The sequence below is a fragment of the Sinocyclocheilus rhinocerous genome, unplaced genomic scaffold (genome assembly GCF_001515625.1).
Source record: "Sinocyclocheilus rhinocerous isolate Xijiao unplaced genomic scaffold, SAMN03320098_v1.1 scaffold453, whole genome shotgun sequence".
Classification (NCBI taxonomy): Eukaryota; Metazoa; Chordata; class Actinopteri; order Cypriniformes; family Cyprinidae; genus Sinocyclocheilus; species Sinocyclocheilus rhinocerous.
Window position 1 is genome coordinate 367,170 of NW_015655565.1, and position 7,167 is coordinate 374,336.

At 34.8% G+C, this 7,167-nt stretch overlaps 1 protein-coding gene across 2 annotated transcripts in view; it reads right to left on the bottom strand.

Moving 5' to 3' along the window:
- The window catches only part of LOC107718389 (ubiquitin carboxyl-terminal hydrolase 46-like), a 13,765-nt gene extending 6,880 nt beyond the window's left edge, over window positions 1-6,885 (bottom strand). For both annotated transcript variants that reach the window (XR_001637406.1, XM_016525442.1), the window contains exons 1-2: window positions 6,558-6,885; window positions 2,036-2,116 (exon numbers count right to left, since the gene is read on the bottom strand). The gene's annotated coding sequence lies outside the window, so the exon portion shown is untranslated. The remainder of the gene's footprint in view (window positions 1-2,035; window positions 2,117-6,557) is intronic.
- Between the last annotated feature and the right edge of the window lie 282 nt (window positions 6,886-7,167).

Below are 7,167 nucleotides of genomic sequence, written 5' to 3' on the forward strand. Positions count from 1 at the left end.
TAACATCCAAGTGAAAGATATAACACCTACATGTCAGGAAAAAAATAAAATAAAAAAACAGAATCACAACGTTGGAAAAAGGATCACCCCCCTCCTAAAAATGACTTGTAAACTCAATCAGGTGTAGACAATCACCTTCTCAATGCACACAAAGCCATTTGACTTTCAACTGTTATCATCTGTATTTTGATTAGCTCGGCATGAAAAGAGCTTTCCTGGAGCATTTCAGTCCTTGGTAGTGCAACTGAAGCAAACAATCAACTTTGGTTGGCAAGGCACCATCTAAAGATCTCTGGGATAAAGCTGTGGACAGGCACAAGTCAGGAGATGGATACAAAAAAGTTTCAAAGGCTTTATCAATGCCTTGAAGCACAGTGAAGTCTATTATTGAGAAGTGGAAGGTATTTGGTACAACACAGACCCTCCCTGGATCAGGACGTCGCTCCAAACTGGATGAAAGAACCAGGAATAGGCCATTAAATACAGCTGGATAAAACAAAAACTGTATCTGTCTTAATTTCAGGCTGCAAAGCAACAAAATGTGATTATTTAAAAAGGAGAGGGGTTATACTTTTCTATACCCACTGCATTTACAACAACCAAATGAATCTGAAAATCTGATTTTAGCAGTTTAGTGAGATTCTGGCTTGACAAATTAGTAGTAAACCGATGGCTTAGCCAGAGACACTGTATTTAACTTTATCTGAAGGACAAATTGGAAAGAAATACAGTCTGTCTTACGTTTGTGAATGCGTCACTTGTTCAGTCAACATTGAAAACATGTTGTTCCACAAATTTCCGAGCAATCCATTACCATTCATGGAGGTTGCACAATGAAAGTACGTAATATGAAATCTGCCAATTTGTTTATGGGCAGTCAGTTGCTAATATAGATTTTAAGCCAATTACCTGAGCCGTAAAGGCATAGTGATTAATAATTATGGTGCTTCAGAAAAATTATGTTGTGATGACGCTTATGACACCACAGGAATTAGGGGCCTATGATTTCCAGGATGCGGAATACACAGACAGAATCACAAAAACACATTAGTGTGGAATTTCGTGGAATTTGGCAAAACAAGATGTGTGTTGCATGAATTCACTTGATTACCACAGCTCTGATGATAAATTTGTATTAAATCATAAAACACAGAATCCTAAAAATATTAAAATAGAATTTGAAAAAAATAAATAAAATTAATTTTAGGGGAAAAAAATAAAAACGGATTTGATTTATTAATTGATTTTGTCATTCTAATATATACTCAGACACATCATTTTGATGTTACACTAATCGATTCTCTCATTAAGTTAATTGCTTTGTTTTATCGTCGCTTTATGATGGCAGTAAATTCTTAATTAAAATTAATGCAATTCTCATTAGTTCAGGCTGACAATTCTCCTATGAATCTAAATAAAGAAAAATAAATGATAATAACTGTGACCTAATTTATGTGAACCTTTCTAAACTAAATAAGTGACAGTAAGAAAAATAACAACTGTGACCTGATTTCTGTGGATCTCCTGACTATTCACTGAATTACTGAATTAACTGTTCTGCCAAAACAAAGAGGCAGCTTGACCAGAAAGATTCAGCTTTAAGACTGAACAGTAACATGTTCATTAATTATACCAGCTGCACTAATGGCAGCAGGAAGAAATTCTGCTTTGTCAAGCTGACATGTTCTGCAGTGAAAATCAAATGCTTATACATTTCACTGAAGAGTACAAATAAACCACTCACTTCTGTTGAAAATAACAAATAAAATGGGTAGCCAGCTTTTCAGCTCAGTGAAACATTTCAGCTGGTTGTTTTGTTTTGATGCTGTGGTGTCCCTCAAATTTACAATGAATAATGTTGTTAGGCATGATAACATGAGAAAACTGAGCTACTCAATGTTTCACTGAACAAATACGCAAACCATTACCATGTGTATAATATTTTTTTGCTCCGAAAACAGGACTTCACCACTCTGGCTCATGTGTGAAGCCATGTGTCTGTTTAAGGGTTAGTCTGGTGCTGAGTGATACTTACATTGACCAATCCAAAGTAGTGTTCATTAATGGGGAACTGCTCTGGACCAATGTCTTTCTCCAGAGCAGAGGCATTGGTGCCCTGAAATGACAGAAAGAGAGAGGAAAAATAAAAGACTTGGCAATTACACTTTAATTTTACATTGAATATTCATTCTCATACATCACATTTTGAGACAAAGTGAGAAGACTCACAGCTATAATTAAAGGCATTTATGTCTAAAGTTTTCTCTAAAACCCCATGAAGTGACATTAAGCCACCAAAATGGAAATATGAGGAACAAAATCACGATTTACCTTCAACTGGAGAGTGACTCATCTCGTATATGATGCTGCAAGTGACACAATGACCTATGCTTTTTTGCTTTTTATAGCACTACCATTATCAGTCGGTAAGACATAATTATGCCTGGTAAGCTTTCTTAATTTACACGTCAATGCCAAGTGTGGAATACTATCAATAAATACTCATGTTAACACTGAATACAAAGAGGTGTTCTGGTTTTAGTCATTTAGAAACATAAAAAATCTTTTTTTTTATTTTTTATATGTACAAACAATAACTATGTTCAACTCCTGATAACATTCACAATAACTGCAAAAATCCACTGGCAGTTAGGCATATGATTTTTGAAACCATTCAAACTGATACTCAAGGATCAAGTGTTGTAATGGTTCAATTTATCAGCAACTGAATGAGATGAAATTGAAGTTGTAACAGAGACGATACACAAAGCCTTAATAATGGATAGAACAACTAAGCAGGAAGTGATGCTGGATAAGAATCTATGACAGAATGTAACTGAATCAGCGGGACAAGATCAGAGTTTCACTTTAGCCTCAGTACAATGAGACTCTAGATGGTTTCTCTTCTAGTAACACTGAAACCAGTGTTCATAAGATATCAGCCACATTTATGTATTACATGTATTCACTCTATCTTTTGAAATTTGACCTAGAACAGGGTCAGAAATGTCACTGAATGTGAAAAAATGAGAAAGTGATTTAAAGGCATGTCTTATATATTTATTCATATGTAAATATGGTGGTCATATTTTAGCATGTTTTGGCATCAGACATTAGAAGCCCAAGCCATTTTGCGGATCAGTTTCAATGAATGTAGAATGTATTTCAGGTAACAAATTTAATTGAAATACTGTAGTTTTACATATACACATAAAATAATTCATAATAATATAATAATCATAAAAATGTAATTCCCTCAAAAATGGGATTTGGCAATCGCAGGGGACAAATATTGCCCCTCAATTTTTTAAAGAAATTAATACTTTTATTTAGCAAGGATGTATTAAATTGATCAACAGTGACAGTAAAGACATTTATATTGTTACAAAAGATTTCTCTCTCTCTCTCTCTCTCTCTCTCTCTATATATATATATATATATAAAAAATAATAATAATAATATATATATATATAATTTAATAAAAACAAATGCTGTTCTTTTGAACTTTCTATCAATCAATAAAAAAAAGCATCTCAGTTTCCACAAAAATATCAAGAGAAACTGTTTTCAACATTAATGATAATAATAAGAAACACTTAGGCCTACCTTAACTTAACTTAGTAATGGCTGCTGGAAATTAGCCAACACAGGAATAAATGACATTTAAAATATATTAAAATAGAAAACAGATATTTTGTCAAAATTGTTTCTACTGTATTTTTGATCAAATACATGCAGCTGTGCTCAGCATAAAATATTTCTTTCAAAAACATAAAAAAACCTTACTGACCCCAAAGTTTTGAACGGTATTGTATATGGCCGCCCTTTTATAACCCGACATATCTTTAGAACCCGGGTATCACTGGATGACTCTGAATGAGCAGATCAGGTAATGACTAAGCACCACAATCAGATCCAGAGATCAAAGTCATACACCAGTGAAGTCAAGACAGTTGAAAGATGGGAAATAGCCGCTCTCTGTATCTGTGCATTGTCTAGTTTTGTGTTATTAACCCAAACGAGACAGCAACCCTTTTATCTGTAGGAAATATGAATCCACAAAGACCTTCAATTCCAGCACTAATAGATCTTCATTACCTATTGAAATATAAATACGGCATTGTGAAAGACAGACTAAAGAGCTTGAATATTTTAGGTCATAAATAATTAAGTAATAGGCTGCATTTGTTCATGAGAGCTATTGAATCCTCTGAGCTCAAAGGCTTTAAATTAACAGGCATTATGTTGGCTAAACAATGTAAAGATACTTCTGCCAACATTTGACTTTATAAATAGGGAACATTTTCTTGTTGTCTACATACAACTGTCAGCTAGGCCATCTTTGTTTCTGATTAGAAACCTTCCACAGCACATCAATGAGCACATACACAAACACACAATAACATATAAGGCAATATGTTGCCAGACACAAGCACAGGTAATAGACTTATGTTCTCAAATTAAAGCAAAGTTAATTGAGCCATGATTTCAAACTGAAAGACAGGTCTGCAGTTGTGTGCACCAAACACACATTAATCGAGGCCATTTAAGCAGGACTGAACATGGAAGACATAAAGGAGAACATTTCATTAGCTTGCCTTGTATATGTGGTCAATGAGCCACTAAGATGTGGCCCCAAACACACACCGATGAGATGAACAAATGAACCCTGTCCGGTCATTGGTTACATAACTAGCACTAAACAGCAGTCAGACGTTGTGTGCCCTCATGCTGGCAATAATTCACTCTTCCTGTTCCTAACCACATCTAGTTCAAATTGACACAATACCTGAAGTTATCTAAGGATGAACAACTGACAGTGGTTAGAGGCTTCATGTTAGTTTCTGGCACTAAAATATTCAGGCAATGTCAGATATCCCACAGAAACAACTCTGTGAAACTACAGCATTACATAACACTATGGGCTCTGCTCCCATTAGCCATCTTAAAACTTTTAAAATGGCAAAAGAAAAGCAATACAGAGAGTTTAAGTCCAAAATTGTAGGAACTTTCTTGCTTAACGTAGTATAATTACAGTGATGGTGATATTACAAGTCTCCATAAGTCATGTGATAGTTTTTTTGGGGGGGGGATGAACTCCCAAAATTTAAGACATTTTTCAATCAATCTGCTCTATGCTTTGTGCAGTCGTGACATAAAAATGACAAAAGCACTAGACAAATTACTAACAAAATGACTAATACTGAAAATAAAATTAAAACTGAAAATATAAAAACAGAGGCTAATTCTAAATATGAATAAATACTGTAATAGTATATAATTAATACTAACAATAACACATCTAGTTCATAAAAGCAAAAATAATGTGTTCAGCTCAATCCCATTTCAGCTCACAATGCTATCATATGACTTCAGAAGATGATATTGGCTTCTTTTATGGTGTTGTTTCAACTTTTTTGAAGTTTTAAAGAGCCAGTGCCATTTAATTCAAACTGCACAGAAAGGAGCGACCTGTACATTACAACAATTTTCATTATGTGGGGAACTATATTATTAAGAGCAGCTCCATATTAAATAATATTTCAACAAGTAACATTTTTTAAATATGCTCAAACTATCAAAAAGACAATAGAACAATACAGAGACAACAAATGTCTATGCAAAGCACACAGACACTCATTTACATCCCAGGAAGTGAAACAATTTACAGAGAGGCCGCTTAAACTACTTTATCACTGAGACAATTTTTAGCTTTTAATATGCAAGATTAACAACACAGATTACTAACCGGAGCTATCACAACATAAAAAGGGCATCACTGATTCTGTCCATGTTTTCCTTTAAGTAAAGTCAGTTTAAGCAATTTCTCACACTTCTAGTCTCAGTTTATTATTTGAGCAAATAAATACGTCTATTTATGATAGATGATTCAGTACAGTGGTGATCCATGCATACAGCAGCTCATATGGCTTCTTTTATGGTGTTGTTTCAACTTTTTTGAAGTTTTAAAGAGCCAGTGCCATTTAATTCAAACTGCACAGAAAGGAGCGACCTGTACATTACAACCATTTTCATTATGTGGGGAACTATATTATTAAGAGCAGCTCCATATTAAATAATATTTCAACAAGTAACATTTTTGAAATATGCTCAAACTATCAAAAAGACAATAGAACAATACAGAGACAATAAATGTCTATGCAAAGCACACAGACACTCATTTACATCCCAGGAAGTGAAACAATTTACAGAGAGGCCGCTTAAACTACTTTATCACTGAGACAATTTTTAGCTTTTAATATGCAAGATTAACAACACAGATTACTAACCGGAGCTATCACAACATAAAAAGGGCATCACTGATTCTGTCCATGTTTTCCTTTAAGTAAAGTCAGTTTAAGCAATTTCTCACACTTCTAGTCTCAGTTTATTATTTGAGCAAATAAATACGTCTATTTATGATAGATGATTCAGTACAGTGGTGATCCATGCATACAGCAGCTCATAATGAGGTCATGCACCTGATTGTGAGGAAAGCCATTCAACTATCATCATTACGTAAGAGCAAGCCAGCACGCTATCCACGCTATACTCACCATATTACAAATGGAGGCGATGTTTCTGACAGTCATTTATTTTATAATGTGCCCCTCGTTGTCATCTTTATGAAATAAACATGACTGTAACAGCAGTACACTGACAGGCCAAGCTGCAATCCCAACCGAGGACAGCAATCAGTGACCATTCAATCCCCACTGCTCATTCAAAGTGCGAACAAAGCGAGAGATAAACGTCTGCGGCTTTCGTCTAGTTGTTTTCTTCATGGTCACTGCAATTAAGAATAAAAATGCAGGATATATTTATTGTAAACATCTTTGCCAGTTACACGGACTAAACGAAACATTCACATCCTGGATTAATGCTCAAACCCCGCCCACTGGGACACAATTGGTGCTTTTGGCGTCTACGACACGAAAAGCTGCTCAATTGATTGACAGATCGATTCACCAATGAATGTCGAAAACATGCGTTCGAACTTTCGTTGTGGCCAATAGAATTTGTATTTTAGACGCGGGACCAAATAAAGGGTTGTCCCAATGCACAATTCACAACTCCACAGTACATTCAAAGCCCATAAATGAACTTGGAGCACACTAAATGACACATTTTCTGGGTAATATGAAGTACATTCTATACATTTGTGCA